Genomic DNA, 22,568 nt, shown 5'->3' with positions numbered 1-22,568 from the left:
AGGCCTTATATATATCTACATGGTTGTTCCTCCATTAATACTCCGTTTACAAAGGGTAGTAAGGAACTTCTGCAGTAATCTCTAATAACCACATCACAACTCTTAAAAAAAAAAAAAAAAAAAAAAGGCACCATGCACCATGGCAAAAATTTCTGTCATCACAAATAATGCATACATGTCCTCTATCAGAAAAAGAAGTTTCATTGAAATCGGAGCCGGATAATTGAATGATGTTCCTTACAAGTGAAAAAAGAGCTTCAGGCATTTCTGTATATTGATATTTGCAATTGTAATAATAGCAATAGGCCTTATACTGCTACTTGGCTTTCGAAAAACACAGCCTGTGAATTTTTAAGAGGAGTTAACTACTGGAAAAAATACATTTTTGAATCACTGTAATATATAAATTATTACATAAAAAATGAATGTGATCATCACGGCCAAATTGCAAAGTCAAATGAAATGACTTTTGGTATATAGTAAGGCCTTAATCCAAACTGGGATGTTATTATATCGCTTTCATTATAATTCATATCCTAAGGGGCTAGTGGGATCCGAATTTCTACAAAACAAAAAAAGTGCGTATCTCTCAAGCCGTTAAACTTACGGAGCTGAAATTCAGTATATTAACACTTTATTGAAAATAAACAGAACATGTCCTAGCATTTTTTAACATTATCCTTTATGAGGGGAAGGTACTTTCTATATATGGAAAATTAGTAGTGGGTTGGCTTGTAAAAATAATTGAAAACGATCGATATTAGTTCAGAAACAATTATTAATTGAGAAACAAAAAAATACAGTGCTTCGCTTCATATAGCCATTGTTTTATACTATAATAATTGCTGAAGCTTATGTTTATTATATGGAGCGCTTAGGGCACAGGACAAGCAATCAATAAAGTTGTGAGAAAAGTAGAGATAAACTTTGTACTGTAAGCATAATTACACGGAAATTTTAAATTTGGACTACGCACAATTATATGAAAAATTTTACACTTTTATCCTTTACGTTGGTCTACCTAGCTTGATTTGGGACTTTCAAATTTCACCCTTTTTTCCACTGAAAAATATCGATAATTCAATGAGAAAATAATTATACCACGATAATTCAATTGAATTTCATAGTAATTTGGCCCATGACAAACACTTTACTATTTTACATCGTAAAGATCAGATCCACCGTTATCGTTACAGAGAGGTGCTTGAGTCATTGACCGCAGAAATTCAAACTCCGATTTGTTAGAATTTCACAGCTTGGTTTTATTACAAGTGTAAACTCTTTAGTCGGTAGAGAAGAGGCCGTGGATCATCTGTCAGAGTTGATGACGATGTGTTTTGGTGGGTCAGAGTGGGTCACAGTAGGTGGAAATGGTTCATGGTGGCTGGTGGGTCAGAGTGGGACACGGTGGGTGGTGAGTCAATGGGTCGTGGGCCAAGTTTTCATTGACCCACGCTATCGTGGCACATGCACAGAACGTCCTAGATGGATGCAAACTAAGCTGAAGCCTTTTAAACTGAATTTCCTGCGCAATTTGCTCAATTGGAGGTCGCCTCGCGATAAAAGTATTTTCAATTTTAGTAAATTTTTGCGATGGGAACAATTTTATAGTTCCGATGTGAGTATGCTTGAATCAGAAAACTTATAAATTATACCGATTACGACATCAAATGTATATAATACATAGAACATGATTGCAAAGAGAAGCGTCAATGATTAGAACAAAATATTTATTTTTAGTGTCACATTTGAAATAAGATGAAATTTCCTGTTTTACGCTCCACGATGATGCTCTTTAAGCTAAAAAAGACGGATGATTAATGTAAGGGAATGATTATGAAATATTTTATAGAATGAGAATGAAGGAGGAAACGGGAGAACCTCGAAAATACCCGTGTACACGATGTGCTATTTAGTGTTGTAAAATTTCTTAGAAAACGTCGAAAAAAAGGTTTTTCTGCGAAAATTGTAAATATGAAAGAAAAAAGTTTTATTTATATACCATTTCTCTAAATATACATTAAAATTTAATATATCCTGCTTCGAATACGATTATTAAGGTGGATGCAATCCTCCTAGCCAATAGTCATGGAATTGAGTGAAAAGAGATTTTGGTTCAACTTTAAGATCTATGAGTAAATCTCTCTCACTCATTACTAGATCTCCAAAACTATTTGATATACAGAGTGTTTTTTAAAACAACACCGACAACGTTTGGGAGGTGATTCCTGACACCAAGATAAGACAAAAAGTATAGACCAACCTGGGTGCACAAATACTTCCTTTCGGAATTATAGGCTGCCGAAAACATGAAAAAAAAAACTTTAAAAGTGCATAGCTCCAAAACTGTGGGACCTACCGCAGTCGACTCAAGACTTCACTTAGGAATTAATATTGCGCTATCCAAAAATAAATGTTTTAGAATTCTAAGATACTCAGACAACAATTTTTATGGAGGAAGTTTGGCTACCAGCATATAATTTGAAGTACACACCAACTATCTTATAAAAATTGTTGCGGAAGTACCGCAGGATTGTGAAACTTGGATATTTGGATAAGGCACATACTATATAGTTCCAATATGAAAGCTTGACCAGACTACGGTAGATCCCATAATTTTGGAGCTATGGGCCTTTAAACTTAATTTTTTCATGTTTTCAGCAGCCTATAACTCCGAAAGAAAGCATTTGTGCGCCCATATACTTCGGTTGGTCTATACTTTTCGTCTTATCTTGGTATCAGGAATCACATCTCAAACGTTGTCGGTGTTGTTTTGAAACACTCTGTACAGCCTTAGAATTATGTAGAAATAATTAATCTCCTTGTGCCCTAGATTGCAGATAAAACAAGAGTTTGCCAGATTCGCCCCCTCAAAAGGAAGAAAGATGGTTCTAGGAGTTTTGTCATTCTTCTTACGGTCTTCGAATCTGTTGGACGTAGAACTTCGAAATTTTATATAAATATTCCCCATGAACCCTAGGCTGAAGATAAGATGGAGTTTTACGAAATTATGACTCCAAAGAGAGGAAACGGAGTCGACGTTTACGTAACTCCAGACCTTCTAAATATTTTTCATAACTCTAAATCTTATTCTTCCCATACGAAGAACGGAAACTCTGATAATTATTTTATAATTTGGATTAGATGTGAAAATAATTATAGAACACATCGATTGTTCATCGTAAGTTATAATATTTTCATCATTTATCATACTCTATGGTGGGGGGACAGGCGTTCAGAGCACAAAGGAATCAAGTCAATTACAAAAGTTGTAAGAAAGAAAGAGAAAAAGTTTGTACGGTACGCTTAACTACGTGGGAAAGTTAACACTATTTTAAGATGAAATATATCCGAAATTACCAATAGTGGAAAAACTGGACTTAATGTCCTTGCGCACTGAACGCGCCATATGACAAATATATTCTTTAGGACTTTCTGAATTATAATTGTAACCTTTCTAGACCTACATTTGATATTGTTCTTTAAATAAAAATGAATCTCATAAATAGTACATATGTAATACGCCATGATTCGAAGAATTCCTGGTGTTAAACCGTCATGGCGTCTGGAAATATGTGTAATGCCTAGCTAATTCCAGCCTACTATATAGCAAATTGGATTTTTATTATTGTGGCACCTGGTTTTCAGAACTGGATCTTAGGTCGGAAGAAAACTTTTCCGTCACTGTGGTATGTGATCTACAGAACTCACTTGGACTGGATCAAACTTGGCATAAAATATACCTTGACTTGTTTAGTATTTTTTTTTCTTTTCCCGAGTACTTTGGCCGCCAAAGTTGTGGTTTGAACTAGGTCAAGTTTTCGTAAACATTCCACTTATGTTATTGATAACACAAATTATCGGGAAATACCTGGTACAAATTTGTTACATGTTAAGAAAAATGCAGTGTGTACTTATAGCAAAGATTTGTGAAAAATAATGAAGGGTGATTTTTTTTTTTTTTTTTGGCAACCAGGAAACTAATTACTACTTATTAAAATAGCAACGGCAAATAGAAGGCTCGAAGAAACTATTTAATTACTGCACACAAACTACAGCTTAGGCGCACACTTATTGAAAGAAGAACAATGGAATAAATTATGTATACTACAGCTGCCAGTCAAAGAGTTTCACACATAGTTTGATGTTTCAGTCGGTTAACATGTGATATCATCTTCGAAGTAAGAAGAAGGACGTGTACCAGCTGGAAAATAAATCCATTTATGATTATTGTTCGAAGCTGAAACTCCATCAGGTAAGTTACTTCCCGTATTTAAAATATGTTAAATACAAACTTCAACTCATTACTTGGCAAAGAGACCAGGTTCGATTCCCAGCGAGAGCTCAAGTAATTTGAATCCCACTTTAAGCTGTTGATCCTCGTCTCACATAGCCTTGATGCTGACTCTGAACTCTTAATTCAACTAAATCAACTCATTACTTTTAAATTCAACCAGAGGCGAACAAAGCGGAAACAGAGGAGTCGGATTGGATTGGAACTAATCCAACCAAATTGTTGGAGGGGAGATATTATGAATCCACATAGCCTATTTTTCGGGCAAATGCTAAGAGCACTATGTATAATCTTCTTTTAAAGAAACTGGCCACACACTTTTCTTTAAAAGACTGAATTCTCGAAGCCTTGTATGGAATTATTATAGTTTTTTTTTTTTATTTATTTATTTGAAATATAGATGAAAGTACAAAACTTTTTAAGAAGAGTTGGATGGGTAGGATTTTTAAAAAACAATACCGACTTCTAAAGTTGTGATTCTAGTTGCTGCATACTCAACATATGAGGGGAAATCGAGTACAAACGGAAATTGTTTTCCATAGTGCAGTACGGTATACCGTAAGTGACGCTGTTGCATTTGGAAACAGCTGCTTATATCTGTTAGCCAGTAAGCAGTTGTATTTTCTCTCTTTTTAATACTTTGTAGGTAACGTAAATCCGATCGTTATTTGTTGTCAATTTCTTGGTAGCCCCCAGAATGGTAAGTTTCTTTTTTGTAGTACCTGATTTTTAGTTATATAATTTCTAGAAAACCAATCTCAAGTTAACAATGAATTATTTTGTTTTCATTTTCCATTTGTATTTTTAGGATCTTCAAAACTCTACCTTAATATTAAAATAAGTTCTTGTGTTTTTCACTGTGCATAATTTTTGAAACGTCAACAAATGTATGTAAAATGCTTTTTTGGGGTGTGTATTTTTTTTCAATATTGTGTTATAATTTTAAGAACTCTAAATTGTTAATATACGTAACTGATATGAAAATATATTTTAAACCATCGGATTTTCATTAATTTGATTACACAAAATATGAAGGAAGAACTATAAGTTAAAAATTTATATTGCTTTTTATTTTGTAAATATAAGTTACACACTAATCTCAGCACACATCTAAGCACCATTTTGCGTTTTATTTGTTTTTACATACTTTTTTTTACATTTGTCTTGAAAAAACGTGGTGACTTGTGATGCTTTTCTAAAAAGAAAAAAAAAATCTTTTTTTTTTTAATTTACTAGTCTAGACCAAATGTATTTCCGTGAGCGTGAAGCCATAAGCTATTTTACTGTAAAGTGACCTGTGATATACCCTGGCAATATAACTGGCTCACAATGGAACTTTGTAATGACTCGTATTTGTGCATTCTTTTTTTTTTTTTTTTTTTTAATCCATTCTAGTAAAAGTGTCAATGTCACAAAATGTCTCAAAAGTGACCTACATTAATTTACGTCTGACGGGTCAAATATTAAAATTAATCACCAGGGTGCGAATTGGCGGAGGGGATGCCAAGGATTTCCCCCCTGACAAAAATCTTTCCCACCCTGGAGAAGAAAAATTTTATCCCTGGCAGGGATAACTTTTTCCCCCTCTGGAGTATTTTTAAGTGGACATAAAGATAAGTAGGTCTACTTTGCGTAGCTAACCTAAATATTACTTGAGTGAAAATTTATGAAAGATCTCACATCTCAACTGTTTTGTTCTTGTTAGTGTATATATATATATATATATATATATATATATATGGGGGGAGGACTGGGTGCGCATATAGGTGAAATTCATCCCCCCTGGGAAAATTTTTCAATTCGCACACTGTTAATCACCATACATCAGTCATTTCCAACTAAATCCTCTATGAGATCACAGTTTGCTGCTTGCATTCTTAGTAAAAATAACAGAGAAATAAACTGATGTAAACTCTGAGAGATGTACAAAATCTAGAAAGCATTTGTCAGCAAAGTGAGCAAAGAACCTTTTCTGAATGTATTTGATCCGCTGATTCCGAATATCTTCTTTGAAATTCTCATTTTTGGTATTATATACTTCAAATCACTTTTTAAAAAACTAAAATAAAAAAAGAGTTGATTTTGAGTTTAACGTCCCTTTCAGCAACGAGGCTAAAAGAAAAAAGGCGTCCATCCAAAATGAATTCCTAATAACTCTTAAAGAAGAAGAAAGGAAATAGTGATCTTAGTGTCAAACATTCTATTTTTTTAGTATGCTGGATCGATATTTTATTTTCTAATCTATAATTTTAAGGTATTTGCTTTAAATTGCTAAGAAAGAAAATGGCAGCAGCCATCTAAAATGAAGTCTTAATAACTCTTGAATGAAAAGAAACTAAATTGTGATCTTGGTGTCAAATATTATGCTTTTTGAATATGCTGCAATGTTCGGAATCAGCACATCAAATGAATTGGTGAGAGGAAAAACAGTAGTAGTACAAAATCAGCCATTTGGAGATAACTGCAAAAAGTAACACTAAAAACATAGAACTACACGTTGCAATGAAGAACAGTACAATTTGCAAGCCCTTGCACATTATAGTACTAATAGCAGCTAGCCATGGTGCTGAATGAGTGGAAAAGCAGTATCTGTCCTGGACTTGTACTGCTGTTCCTCTCACGCATAATCCGGCTTTCAGATGACGCTATGAGTGCAGGCCTTCTGGTTGGGTGTATCTCCCTCAGGATACATGATCACTGCTAGTTAAAAAAAAAAAAAAAAAGAGTGAAAACGGTCAAGCATGAAGATATAGTAAACTTTAAGGATTTGTACCTTATTGTTTACAAGAAAACAACTAAGTCAATAAATAAGGACGATAAGGAGACATTTACTGTATCTGCGTACAGCATGTTTGTATATGACAATGCCATGCCAGGTTATGTTCAAACATATGATTTAATCGATGGATTTAACAGTAGAACATTCAAAGTGGTCAAGAACAATGCCAACCAAACTTTGACGATAAACTAAGCCTACATAGAACCAGCTGCAATAAACGACAAGAAACTTCAAGACATCGTCAAGTTGATGAAGTATGTGCCTAACGAAGCATTACCATTCTATAATGGAATATCTACTTGGAAAACCACCGAAGAAGATGAAGACGTCTAATTTTGTAGCATTTTATGTTTATTAGATATTTCACATTTTTCAAGTGCCTCGATATTGATTTGCTTACTCAATACTATTTCTTCTGCTTTGTTTAATATCAAGGATGTTTAATTTATTTTCAGAAAATATTGTTTCTATATTGTAGTTGTATTATTAACACTGAAAATTTCATTAAGTGAAATTGAGTGGAAAAACAGTACATGTCCCGCAATAATTAATATGGCACATATTATAAAGCAATTAGTCAAATACGGACATTCTTATGGGTTAGGATAACACTTTTAAAAATGTTCTATTATCATAATATCGACTATATTTATGACATTTGGAAACAAAAGTTATTTTTGCAAATAATTATCTCAAAATGCGTCTCTTGGACTCATCGATTCATAATATATTCAGAAAAAGTTCTCTGTACGTTTTTCCTGAAAAATACTTCCTTACATTTCTTACAGCAGCTATATTTCTTTTAAATTTGAGCTCCTTCCTGGCTATCTGGTTAGCGTATGCGCTTATCGTGGATGACTTGGGTTCAATTCCCAGAGGAAGCTAATATCGTTGAGATCTCATCATCGTCTCTTCTTTTTGTTTGTTAACTTATTCTTTCTGTCTGTCACAGCTCTACCCAGGTTTTACAGCATACAAAGGACCGCTCGCACATCACACATCCGACAGTTGGAAAGATGATGATGATAATAATAATAATAATAATAATAATAATAATAATAATTATTATTATTATTATTATTATTATTATTATTATTATTATTATTATTATTATTCGGGGCCGCGGTGGCTCAGTGGTAGAGCGTTGACCTCTGGTGTATGGGGTCCCGGGTTCAAACCCTGCTTCTGCCAAGTGAACTTTGTGGTGGACAAACACCATGTGTGTGGGTTTCCTCGGGGTTCCCCCGTTTCCTCCCACTTCCTTTATTCCACCATTTCATTCATTGCTCATTATCACCGTCTCCTTTAACCTAACAGGCATAAGCGTGGGACGTAAAACTCAAAAATTTCATTTCATTCTCATTTTAAACAAGCGCGTTCGTTTCACAATGTGAAACTACGCTAAACTCAAAGTATGCAACCTCAACACTGAAACCGGATATTGTATATCTATAACTTCCAATACGAAGAAAAAGTGAGAGATACAACATATTCTCGGGACGCTGAAAGCATATCAAAAAGCCATTTCTTGTTGTCACTTACCATTTTTGGTATATGAAGAATAATTTTCAAAGCACGAGGAGCAGTATATTTCTACAGCTTCCGATTGCACTACAGGAATACGAGTAAAATCGTAAATAGGACATATTCTAGCGATACTGAATGCATATCAAGAAAATGTTTCTCACTATCTATTAGACCTACCGTTTTCTAACTATGACAGCCAGTGTCGAAACTGGAAGTGGTTTGTTTGTGCTACTTCCGGTTAAGGTGGCTACAGTACCTATGTTTGGGACGCTGAAACAATTCCGAATAAAACAAAAAACTGGGTCTTACTATATCGTACTGTATTTGTTCTATGTTGATACATGTTTGAACCGGAAGTTGTAATGATGTTTTACCACTTCTAGTTTAGTAGAGATTCGAACATGTTCTTGGGACACTTAAACAATTGCAGAAAACTGCTTCTCGCTATCCCTTACGTTTTCGCCATATGAAAATCAATATTGAAACAAGATATGGAAACTGAAACCGAATGTGGAAAGCTATATTGGTGTGGATATCTGCATCTATACAGACCTCTAGACCTATTCTGCAGGACTTTCCATACACACACACACACACACACACACACATATATATATATATATATATATATATATATATATATATATATATATATATATATATATATATATATATATATATATATATATATATATATAGTGGCATGGGTTGGGAGTCTTTTTTAAAAAAATAAAGATAGCTCGTGGTATAGTGAAATCTTAGGATTAGAGTTAGGAATTGGATTTCTGGGCTTTCGACATTTTAGACATGTTCACTGGCGTCTCTGGCATGGAAAATTTGGGGGGGGGGACAAAAAAAGTTATTTAAATGGTACTACCTAACCCTACCTGTTTATTATCTTCGATTCCATTTGTTACCTTTCTGCTTACCTTCACAGAGCCCCTAAGGCATATCAGGAACTTTGTTATAATCATTTCATAGCCTGAATATTATATTCCAAATAAATATAATTGAGGAGTTTGATGCAATAAGGGCATAAATCTGAAACATGCAGTTGGAGAAAAACGATGTTAAAACTTTAAGTAGAGTTTTTTCCTACATAAAACAATGTAATATGCAGCATTTTATTCCGATATTGAATTGAAATGTTACCAGGAGGCTAAACAAGCACGGTAAAAGCCACAAATGCGTTTGATGCAAAAAAGGCGTAAACTCGCTTACGCCCTTATTACATCAAACTCCTCAATTATTAGACTATTATTTATATGTTATTTTGTCGTTAGTAAATATATTAAATTAGAATAAAATATTGAATATTTTGTACTTCAAAATATTGGGGGTACGCGTCCCCCTCGTCCCCCCGCCAGAGACGCCCATGGCCATGTTAGCCTGTCACACATATGAGGGATGACGTTCCTCGGCGACTACTACCCGGGAAATTAGCGAAGAAGAAAGTAGTAGGGAAGGAAGGAAGCGTCCTGGGAATATTATGTTAGGTACCATTCCAGCATTTACCTGGTGTGAATGAGGAAAATCCACGAAAAACCTTATTCAGATAGCTGACCTGAAAAAGCTATTACAAATTTTCGACGAAGAGTCCGCACCGGGAGTGGAACCCGGCACCGCTCGTACCAAAGGCGAGAAGGTTAACTACTATGCTACCCAGGGCCAGTATAGCGAAATCTTAATAGCACAGGAAAAATTCAATTCAATAATTTACCATAATGTAGCGAAAAAGAGTTATGCGGGGAATTCATACCTTTTATTTTACCTTGTTCTTTCTTTCTTGCCTGTTTGCAAATTTATAACAATTATTTTGCCAACTTAAATCACACAAATCTTATCCTATGTAGCGATAATATTTAATTACTTGAATAACAAAGGTAAAGCAAATATCTTATCTTTAACTAGTTCAATTTAGATACATACGAATATAAGTTACATATTGGTTAGAATGTATATTCATATTTTATTCTATTGTGTTTCACGAACATGCTACTATCGTTTTTACTTTAATTTTGGACATCGCTTTCCTTCTTTGCCGTTAACCACGTGAATATTGACGTTTATGTCATGCTTCGTGGAAAGTCCTTGACGAAAGATAGCCCGCATCAACAACAGAAAAGTTAATTATACGACTGATGGCGTCACTTTATCATCCGCGAAAAGGAAGATGAAAGAGTTCTAATGACATTGCAAATATGTGGCGAGTAAGTAGATTACGTCACATCATTTGAGAGTATGTTAATCGGTCAAGCTCGACATCAAATAACTGAAGCGTGCGCCTTTCAATGAAATTTGAACAAGGTAAGTTCCTATAAGTTTCTCACTACTCTCGTGTACTATAGCTGAAATCTATTAGAAATATGACTTTGCGTAGTTTCTTTCCTTCAAAAACCATATTAGGGTATAAATAGTGTACGCTTTTTGATAAGTGTTGTAATTAACTCTTCTTCACTGATGCAATACTCTAATATCGTGTGGTGCGTGGGTTTTCTCGGGGTTCTCCCGTTTCCTCTCACTTTCTTCATTCCACCATTTCATTCATTACTCATCATCACCGTCTCCTTTAGCCTAACCGGCATATCCGTGGGATGTAAAACTCAAAGATTTCATTTTTCATTTCTAATATCGTGTGACACCGTGTGCGTGGGTTTCCTCGGGGTTCTCCCGTTTCCTCCCACTTTCTTCATTCCACCATTTAATTCATTACTCATCATCACCGTCTCCTTTAGCCTATCCGGCATAACCGTAGGCACAGCCTTCTATAGGAACATATAGAAGGCTATGCCGTAGGGCGTAAAACTCAAAGATTTCATTTCATTTTCTACTATCGTGTGTGAGGGGAAGGGGAAAGGAGGCACAGTAAATCAGTGGTAGCCAGTGTTGCCAGAGCTACTGATTTTGTAGGAGATCTGTTTTTTCTACGTTTTACTGATCTACTGTGAAAGAAAATGAAAAGTGAACAATCTCCTGCTTTTTCCTTACTTCGAGAAGTTAAAGAAATATGTTATTATTAATATTGAATTTTCATTTTTTTCTTACATAAAAAGAGGAAATTTCTCTGTATCCATACACAAAGCTACGTAGCGCAAATAGTTATAGAGTTTTGATGTACAGTATATAATATGAATAAAAGGATACAACTGCACGTCATCTTCCATATGCATGATGGTTGGCGATCTTTATGACTTACTGTAAGATTTACGAATAAGTGTTGTTTAGATTGGGACTGGGTTGGAAGCAGGATAGAAGTGAGGGGTATGCTGGGGGGGACGTCGTTACCCCACATCCAAAAATATCTATGGCGTCCCCCACTTCCTAAAAAATTACAGTAAATAAACATCGGCAAGAAGGACGACCTACGGCCAATCATGCGTCACCCTACTATTTCAGAACCACTTTTACCCCTGGTTGCAAGAGTAGCTTAGATCACTTCTCCACGATCGTCAGCTCTTATTTTGAAGTAATTAAAATTCAAATTTATGTTTTGTATGTATTGTTTTGTTTTGAAATTAAAGTAATAATGAATTTTGGACCTCTTGTTTTGACCGCTGTCCCCTTAATAATGGAATTTTTTTTTGGTCCCCCTGCATTTGCACTCAAATGCCGCCACTTTATGTGTCTACTGCTTTCTCCTGTTATTTATGTTCGAATCTTTTGCTTTTCCAAGTGATCGGTCTGGCAACACTGGTGGTAGCCTGTGTGGTGTTATCGAGCTGTTTGATACGTTAGGCGGACGATTGTAAGGCAAAACTCGTCGGGAGTTCGAATCTCTCTCAAGAGCATGGGATTTTTATTATATTTTACAGAGGGCCGTAACTTATGGGGGAAGGATGGGCAACTGCCTCCTTCCCCAGCGAAGCTCCACGCCGTTCGAAGGGGGGCCCATTTTAAGACAAAATTTTCTTACTCCATATATGGTACGAATATGAAATTATAAATGAAGCATCAAACAGGTTCATTACATTACATAAACAAAACAGTACACGAAAGGTAAATAAAACAAAAATGAGTTACGAGCCCATTTCAGTAAAAAATGTCTACTATTAGGGGCCCTAGAAATAATATTTTTTTCGTGTGGCTTTGAGATTTGTCAATATTGTCCCCTTAATTAATTTGTCATGTATGGAACGGACCCAGGGTGTAACTAACGGCCGCGCAGTCCTTGCCGTCTGGGAGGGTCCACAGGCTCCGAGGTGTCCAAGAATTAGAAAATAAGTTTTTCTAGGGAGCCCAAATACGCGTACTAATACTTGCTACTCCAGAAGAAATCTAAGTTACGACGCTGATCTTACATACAGTTAGTCACAATTTTGTTCGTACAGATGACATTTTTGTGTTTAGAACATTAACCTGTCTATCTATTTTTGTAAAATGATTAAAATATTATGCTGTTCGTAAAATGTATATAAAAGCAAGCTAATGGCAGGATTGCAAAGCTTTTATGTATGTAAGAAAGAAATAAAATAATTATTCTTCCAGAACCTCCCGTTATTTACGCCACTTTTTTGTTCGTACACTACACCTCCACCCCCAACACTGATTATAAAAATCGCGTCGATGCGAAGAAGAAGGCAGTAGATAGGAATGTTAGCAGCTCACTTCTGCTGTGATAGTGTGATCAAGGTCGTACACCCACCCATATCATCTATCTATTGTGATCATAATGGGTAAGAGAAGAGAACTTAGTTGTGAGTTGAAGGACGTAATCATAAATTTGGCATTAAAGGGGTATTCGATGAGAAAGATTGGTACGTTGGTAAAGAAATCACATTCCACAGTTCAATATATAATTAATAAGTTTAAATATAATGGGTCTACAAAGAATGTGCCGAGAAGGAAGAAAGAAAGGAAACTAAGTGAACGCGAGGAACGCTTTGTGGTGAATAAGATTAGAGGTAATCCGAAATTAAGTGTCCCAAATCTCCGCCCAATGGTTGAAAGTGTGTGTAACAAACGTATGTGTAATGAAACTGTACGAAGAGTATTGCACAAGTATGGATTTCATGGTAGAATGTGTCGTAAGAAACCGTTCGTTAGCAGAAAGAACCGTGCTGCGAGAAGGAAGTTCGCTAAAGAGCACCTTGACAAGGACCAAGAGTTCTGGGACAGCGTGATTTTGTCCGATGAAACAAAAGTGAACTTATGTGGTTCAGATGGGGCAAGCAGGGTTTGGAGAAAAGTGAACACAGCTGATAGGGTTGAGAATACAACATCCACAGTAAAGTATGGGGGCGGTTCTATCATGATATGGGGGTGCATGTCATCCAAGGGAGTAGGGACATTAGAGTTCATAGATGGTATAATGGACAAGCACGTGTACCTTAATGTTTTGAAGCGAAATGTAAAGCAAAGTGCACAAAAAATGCAGATGGGAGCCAACTATATATTTCAACAAGATAATGACAGCAAACATACGGCTGAAATTAATAGAATGTGGTTAGTATGGAATGTACCAAAGTTGCTGAAAACACCTCCTCAGTCCCCCGACTTAAACCCCATCGAACACTTATGGGCTACTTTAAAGCGTAATGTGGGTAAACACGGGGTTTCTTCGAAAGACGAGCTTAAGAGGGTAGTGATGCAAGAATAGGAGGCAATCAGTGCTCAAACATGTAAAGACCTTGTTAACTCTATGCGTGCAAGATGTCAAATGGTCATCAAAGCAAGAGGATATGCCACAAAATATTAAATTTTCAGTTGTTGGAGTTTAGTTTTATACCTTTTGATACTATATTCTCAAGTGTACGAACAAAAATGTGACATAAAATGGACGAAGTATTTGTTTAGTGCACAATATTAGCACGAAGGAAAACATATTTTGTTTTTTGTTTACTATTAGTTAATATCGATATGTTCTTTTTTTCAAAATACAGGTCGTTTTAAATAAATAATTAAATTTAACGTGAAATTTCTTGCTGACATTTGAAAATTTTCGCCTGTACGAACAAAAATGTGACACACTGTATAATAAAGTATAATCTTACGTATATTGTATATCTCCATTTGCAAATCTATATACCTGTATTACTTTGTTATACATAGTTAGAAGGTTCTAGAACACAGGTCCCCACATATAGGTTAGTAGCTAGGTTGGTTCCTTTCTGTACCAAAGTTTAGGCTAGTATTTAATTTACATAGTATTGCGGAGCGAGCGTTAGCAAGTGAAGGCGGGTTGGAGTCCCGCAGGGCACGTTGTTTTCTGTCTTTATTACAGCTAAAAAGTAAGGGAGACCTGTGTTCTAGAACCTTGCCCATAGTTAGTATAATGTCGTCATTTAAATTCACCCCCTGGTTTTGTCACGGGAGATCCGGGTTCGATTCCAGGCGCGAGCTCATGTGGTTCGAATCCTACGTTAAGCTGTAGGTACATGTCTCATATAGCCTCGCTGACATCAAGTAAGAAAATCAAATTCACCTCCGATACCGATCTGAAGAATATGAGGATACGATCGAAAATGACAAAACTATACGCACAATGAAGTAGTTAAAATAGGCGACAGTGAAAATAGGAGTAAAATAATGTGGATATTGTAGTGGTTGTAAAAATGAATACTTAAATCTTTCATTTCCAAATAAACCCTATAGTCGGCCGATTAAAAATAGGATCTACTTGATAGGACAATAATCAATGAAATCTGGTTGTGTAAAAAAAAAAAAAAAAAAAAAAAAAAAAAAAAAAAAAAAAAAAAAAACCGATGAATCGATTAATAGCGTTGTCAGATTATTATTTTTGAAGATGTCTTTATTAGGATCAGGAACTAGATTTCTGGGCTGTCGGCATCGAAGGCCATTGTAGTCCATCACGTATAGAAGGGATTACGTTTCTCGGTGAGCACACTATCCACGGAAAGGGAAGGAAGCGAGCAGCCTGGGACTTATATGTTAGGTACTATCCCGTCATTTGCCTGATGTGAATGAGGGAAATCTAGCAGGAAATATCTCACTCAACATGGCTGGCCTGATAAAGCTGTTACACTTTTTCGACCGAGTGGCCCCACCAGGAATCGAACCCTTGACCGCTCGCACCAAAGACGTTAGCGACTACGCCACGCGGGGCCACGATGTCTGTATTAGCTGAAGTTGTTAACTAGTGTCCATTATATGATAATGTAGTTCAGTAAGCCAGATACTTCAAAGTGATAGCAAGAACCTGTTGTAGTAAGTATATGGCTGTATTGAGGAAATTGACATCGTATGGATACCAAACATATCGTTTGTGGTGTGTTCAATGTTGGATAATAATTACAGAAAACTTAAATTCCAGTAGTTATTCAAGTGTTTGCTGTTGACATGGGCGTCTCTGGTGGTGGGACAAGAGGGACGCCCCCCCCCAAATATTTTGACTACGAGATAAATGGATCAATGCTGAAAGTATTTAGATCTATATGGAAGAAGTAAAAACATAGGCAGAACAAACTAAAGTTATGTCTGTTCTTAAACATTAGGTTAATGTGATTAGAATGTCCGTCTGACGTGTGTCACTTTCAAAGAAGGATTTTTTTTATTATTATTATTATTTAAAGATACACTTCTTGGTTAGTCAAGCCAAAGTAGTCTTCGGTGCAGGCACACAATTTTTTTCATTGCTCAACCAGCAACAATTGGTTTCCATGACGAAGGGAGACTGGACAAGGGAAGGAAAGGATGTATAGAAAGTTTATCTGCTAATTAAGAAGGTAAATCTAAAGACAGAAATATACAATAGGAGCGAAGGTGGCAAGAAAAATTTGAAAAGATAGAGAAATTTGAATATTATGTATGACAGTAAACTTCATGAGAATACTGTAAAAGTGCAGCAAGGGACAATTACTATGACAATATAGAAACTAAAGATAGAAATGAGTGTTTAATGAGCTAATTGAAAAATGAAATGAAATCTCTGAGTTTTTCGTCCCACGGTTATGCCGGTTAGGCTAAAGGAGACGGTGATGATGAGAGATGAGTGAAAATGGTGGAATGAAGAAAGTTGGAGGAAACGGGAGAAACCCGAGGAAACCCACGAGCACGGTGTTTGTCCACCACAAAGTCCACACGGCGCGGCGGTATCGAACCAGGGACTCCAACAGGGTGGATTGATTTAAATCAGTCTGATTTAAATCAAGATTTAAATCACGATTTTTTTTAAATAAAAATCGCTGATTTAAATGAAAATTCCGAAATAAAGTAATTTAAAGTAAAAATAAGTAAAATCCCGTTTCTGTTCTGTCATTTCGGTTACGGAAGTTAATAATCATAATACAATGAGACTCAAATGTACAGTATGTACAGCATAGTATGAAAACAAGTGTCATGCACTGGATGATTAGGGAAAATCCCGTTTTGAACGGATAACGAAGCAATGCTGCTTTCTTCTCTTCGTAACAATGGGTTTGGGTTTTCAAATCGTTAACTATTCCAACGGGGAAATCACCATCTACATTTAAGACGAAAATTCTTTCGCGTGCGCGTCTGCTTGTTTGTTCCCGGATAATAGGGCATATATAGAGGGGTCCTATTCCCTCTCAGATTTTTCTTTTTTTTTTTTAAGATTTATAACTTTAGGCGAAATGTATGTATTTCCTGCCTCAAGCTAGTTCTAATTTTTTAAAAATATGCCCCTTCCAAATATCAGTAACTTTTGTGAAAAAAGTGACATTTTGATAAACGTTGCTATATTTTTTCCTTAATGTTTAACCTTTTAAATTATATTACCTGTTTTTATTCTATTAAAAATCGAATCTTCATTATTCGATTAAAAAAGTACCAACAAACCTCTTTACTTCGTTTTTTTTTCAAGACTGAAGGCATTGTAGAACATGTTACATATGCTTTCACGCCTTTCTGCGTCGAGACAGTGTGTGATGACATCATAAATTTAAAAAGATATTTTTTGTTATTCCTATTATTATTATTATTGTTATTATTATTTTGGCAGGCTTACATTTTGCATTCAAAAGACTGAAATTTTGCAAACTCGTTCAGTGCTTCCCTTAGTATATATATATATATATATATATATATATATATATATATATATATATATATATATATATATATATATATATATATATATATATATATCCTATATATATTTTAGATGTTTTCAGATCTCTGCGTGAAAACGGGGGTCCAGAAGGGAAAATGTAAAAAAAAAGATATTTTTAACAAAATAGCTTTTTCCACGATTCAGATGGAGACATATGAATGGTACCGTTTGAAAGGTTGTTCTATTGTGAAGAGAATGACGTACGAACCATGATCCTAGGATAAATAGGGATGTTTCAGGAAACTGTTACCTGAGATACTGTTTTATAAGGGAATCTGGGGTATTTGGGGAATATTATTTTTCGCGGGCTTACTTTTGCACCTAGAAGATTGAAATTTTGCAGATTTATTTAATGTACCCTTAGTATTTTTCAGTGTTTCAGATCTCTACCTTAAAACACCGGGTTGGTCCAGAGGGGTAGAAAGTAAAAAAGACAGAAAATCCCTTTTTTCGTGATTTTTCCGCCCCAGATACACGATGGAGACATTTGAATGATACGATTTGAAAATCTTTTTTTATTCTGAAGAGAATAATATACAAATGACGACCCTAGGATAAATAGAGATATCTGATGAAATTTTTATATTACATGCGGGTTATCTGGGGCATTGTGGGGATGTTCTTAGCTCATTGTTAAATATTTCCCCGCCCTTATTATTCAAGATAGCTTGAAATTTTATACACACATTTAGCACACCCCTTAGTATTTCTCAGTTGATTTTGAGATATGTGCGTTAACAGAAGCGAGTCAACAGGGGATCAACATTTGAAAAAAAAAAAATCAGAAAAATTCCATTTTCTATCAAAACTTCCCGCTTCAGGGACATGATAGGGAAATGTGAATTTACCGTTTCAAAGGCTGTTCTATTCTGAAGAGAATGAGGTATGAACCGTGATCCTAGGATAAATAGGGATGATGATATAGCTGCTTGACTGGAAGTCCATAATTTTCCTTTTTAAAAAAAGCCATAATTTAAAAGGGTTAAGAAACATTGTTTGGGATTAACAGAGGTTAACAATTGGGGATTAATTCAACTCTAATACTTTCACTTAAATGGCATAATTAGCATTTAATATTTGGTCTAGGAATTAATTCGTGCGGTTGGTACGCACACATTGAAGCTGTAGTACAAACACAAAATACATAAATACCTTAAGAAAAATATTGTCCATCGCTAGCCACCACTTTCGCCCATCTGTCAGGCAATGTACGGATTCCGTGGCGAAAGAAGTCCTCATCCTTGGAAGCGATCCAGTCAGAGACCCATGTTTCGATATCTTCTGAAGAAGTAAACCGCTGTCCAATCAAATCGTTGTTCATGCAATCGAACAAGTAGTAGTCCGAAGGAGCAACGTCTGGTGAATACGGCGGGTGGGGTAAAACTTCCCATCCTACATTTTCTAAATAGGTTTTGACCGGTTTTGCGACATGTGGGCGAGCGTTATCATGTTGAACAATAAGTTTATCATGTCTGTTCTCCCATTCTGGTCGTGTTCTGGCCAGAGCTTGCTGCAAACGCATTAATTGTCGTCGATAACGTTCTCCATTCATAGTTTCACTCGGTTGCAGCAGCTCATAGTACACCACACCTTTCATATCCCACCATATGCACAGCATAACCTTTGCACAGTGAATATCTCGTTTTGGTTGTGATGGACCTGGTTCACCTGGTTTCACCCAGGCCTTTTTTTCGTTTAGGGTTCTCGTAATGGATCCACTTCTCATCACCCGTAATAATTCGATGCAGAAACCCCTTTCTGCTCTGTCGTTGAAGCAGCAATTCGCAAATGGTTTTTCGTCTTTCAACGTCTCTGTCTTTCAATTCATGTGGAACCCAATGTGACATCTTTTGAATCATTCCCATGGCTTTCAAGCGTTTGGAGACTGTTGTTTGATCAACGCCTAATGCTGCTGCAAGTTGTTCCTGCGTTTGACACGAATCCTGCTCGAGCAATGCTGTCAATTCTTCGTCTTGAAATTTTTTTGGCTGTCCAGCTCGCTCTTGGTCTGCCAAGCCGAAATCACCACTTCTAAACCGTGCAAACCACTTCTGACACGTTCGCTCAGCTAGAGCATGGTCACCATACACTTCCACCAAAATACGATGACTTTCAGTCGCACTTTTCTGCATGTTAAAGTAATGCAGCAGGACACCCCGCAAAAACACTTTATCAGGCACAAATTGCGCCATGTTCACTTAACTACAAACTGGTGTTGTTGACGCTTTAATCCACTGCCCTATACTACGAACGATACGCGATGACAGGGGTTTGCAACACATGTGTGGATACACGGAACTGTGGGACGCTCCGTTCGTTGCGCCATCTCTTGTCCACCCGCACGAATTAATTCCTAGACCAAATATTAATTCTTAATGCTTTTTCTTCAGTTCGCGACTTGTAATTTACGAGGAGAAAGATTTAATTTAAATCAAAAAAATGGATTTAAATAAAAAAAATCAACAAAAATTATTTTTTTAAAAAAATCATGATTTTTTAAAAAAAAATCATGATTCTTTTCCACCCTGGACTCCAACCACCGGAGGTGAACGCTCTATCACTGAGCCACCGCGCCCCCAATGAGCGAATTGAGTTTGAGGAAGATGGAAAGAATACATTGAGAAGCCAGATGACAGCAAGAATAAACTGTACATTTTATACATTAAAATGGAAAACGAAGTAAATGAGTATGGTTCATTGGACAAGTTAAAATACATACAGCGAAATGAAGAATAAAAATATAGATAATATATCTTTTGAGTTTATTAAGAATACAGAAGAAGAATGAAAATAAAAAATTCGAAATTCGCATTCAAGTCAAGTGTCATCGTAAGACTTCTTTCAGAGAGTTAAAATTTTGTTGGCTACACAATTGAAATATACGAGGACTATAAAACTACACTGCTGCAAATGCGTTTAAAAGCACTGAGCAGGAGTTCACCGGTAGGAATGTCAAGGTGAAGAAATTACCTAAGAACCATATTATAAATAAACTTTTATTTTTCGGCAAGTAGTCTACCAGTGATGGAAGAAAGTTATAATGAATTGTGATGCTAAAGGTAGAAAGAGCGGATGCCATTAGTAAAGTAGATTCCAGTTTACTCATAATTTTGACGTAACTTTAGTTGGGGTCTACTAGCATTCTAGTCGTCCCCGTCCACCCCAACTTTAACATGCCGAAGACGCCCATGGCTGTTGACAAAGTCTATAGAGAGCTTCGTTTCATCATTTCGTGGTAGCAACCATAGATATCTCTAATTATATCCTACACTGGCAAAAAGCTTTATAAATTGTATCTTAACCGATAAAAACAAAGGGAAAAAAATTAAAACAAGTGTGTGATGTCATATTGTTTTTTTTTTTTTTTTTTTTTTACTTATTATTCTAGAAAGTATCCGTAGCGATTATATGTATGTGTATTGTGTAAGTAGAAAGTTAATGATATGACGGTTTACATAGAATTAATGATCATTTTCTTATGTTAATTAGTTTAATTTAGACGTTAAATAAATAAACCAGTTAATATTTGGTACCAAAATATTTACAATCCCCTTAGGTATTGATCAACATCAATATCATCTCTACAACTTATGGTTCCCGCGCTACGGCTCCTTAAATATATCTAGAAATTGGCAATTTTTGGGCCAATATCACGGGAACGGTAAGTCATAGAGAGATCATATTGGTGTTAATCAATACCTGAGAGAATTGTAAACATTTTGGTACCATTATTAATTGGTGGCCAGTGGCCAAACCAGTGGTCAGTTGGACAGTGCCACCAATTACTATTTGGTAACAAACTATTTATCATCCTTTCAAATATTGAACAACACCAATACGATCTCTATGACTTACGGTTCCCGAGATATGGCTCCTTAAATCTCTGGAAGTAGGCCATTTTTTGACCAATATCTCGGGAACGGTAAGAGTGACGCGAAAAATTTAATCACTTTCTCTGATAGTTTTTGATGCTCTATCGAATGTAGGGTTCAAAATTGAAAAAATCGCAAATAACAGACAGACGGACAGACATAGAGAATTTAGTAACGAACTTTTTAAGTTCCTTGAACATCCTAGATCATTGTTGTATGCAATCGAATAAAGAAAATAAAGTAGCAAGTGAATAATGCATTGTATCAATGACCTTGAACTGACCAATTATATTATTATTTTACAGAATTAGCTAGCTTATGTTTATTCTCCCCCCCCCCCCTCATGGAAATAAATTGTGCAGGCGCCACATTTGCACACACAGTCAATCCTAACAAAGTATTGTGCGATGATAAAGTCAAGTAATGGAAAGAATTAGGTTGGCCAGATCCGACATCATACGTAAAACACGGAATAGTCACCCAGAAAAAGATTCTTCCTACGGAGTTCAACCTGACCTAATGTTGTACTGTGATAGTATGCGCTGATTGGACGGACATAGAGTGATCAAATTCAAAATTATAAAAGTAACCAAGAAAGTGCTGCCGCTTTTTGTAGAGGTCTGTATTCAATTGAATGGAGGAGATAAGGTGAATTCCAGTTGTTGGTGTGGATATATTCAACATACTACCGGTTGTGGTAGTTCAGTTACAACGTGAACTTGCGTAAGAACAGAATGAACATGGTACCTCCACAGAGCACCGTAAAGGCCTGTATGCTGTACGAGTTCAAACTTTTGTCAAACGCCGCTGCAGCGGAGCGGATGATATGCCAGGCCTTTGATGAGGGTGTCGTGACTACGCGGACAGTGCAGCGGTGCTTTAACAAGTTTAAGGACGGTGATGAAACACTCGAAGACGCACCACATACCGGAAGACCAACACACGTACAAACATCTTCAGGCAGCATATGGGGCGAACAGTGGCCAGGCATGTGAGGAACTGGGACTACTATTCAGTGTGAATGCAGAAACCATTCGAAAACACTACAAGTTGGATCGATGAGTC

At 36.0% G+C, this 22,568-nt stretch overlaps 1 protein-coding gene across 1 annotated transcript in view; it reads left to right on the top strand.

Annotated features, from left to right (window-relative positions):
- The first annotated feature begins 10,758 nt into the window (after positions 1 to 10,758).
- Positions 10,759 to 22,568, top strand: part of LOC145671127 (facilitated trehalose transporter Tret1-like) — a 49,376-nt gene continuing 37,566 nt past the window's right edge. The window contains exon 1 of the mRNA XM_081739923.1: positions 10,759 to 10,907. The gene's annotated coding sequence lies outside the window, so the exon portion shown is untranslated. The remainder of the gene's footprint in view (positions 10,908 to 22,568) is intronic.

The sequence above is a fragment of the Thermobia domestica genome, chromosome 15 (assembly GCF_964235325.1).
Source record: "Thermobia domestica chromosome 15, izTheDome1.hap1.1, whole genome shotgun sequence".
In the NCBI taxonomy this organism is placed as follows: Eukaryota; Metazoa; Arthropoda; class Insecta; order Zygentoma; family Lepismatidae; genus Thermobia; species Thermobia domestica.
The sequence above is the reverse complement of the archived record's forward strand: the minus strand, read 5'-3'. Positions and strand labels throughout refer to the sequence as shown.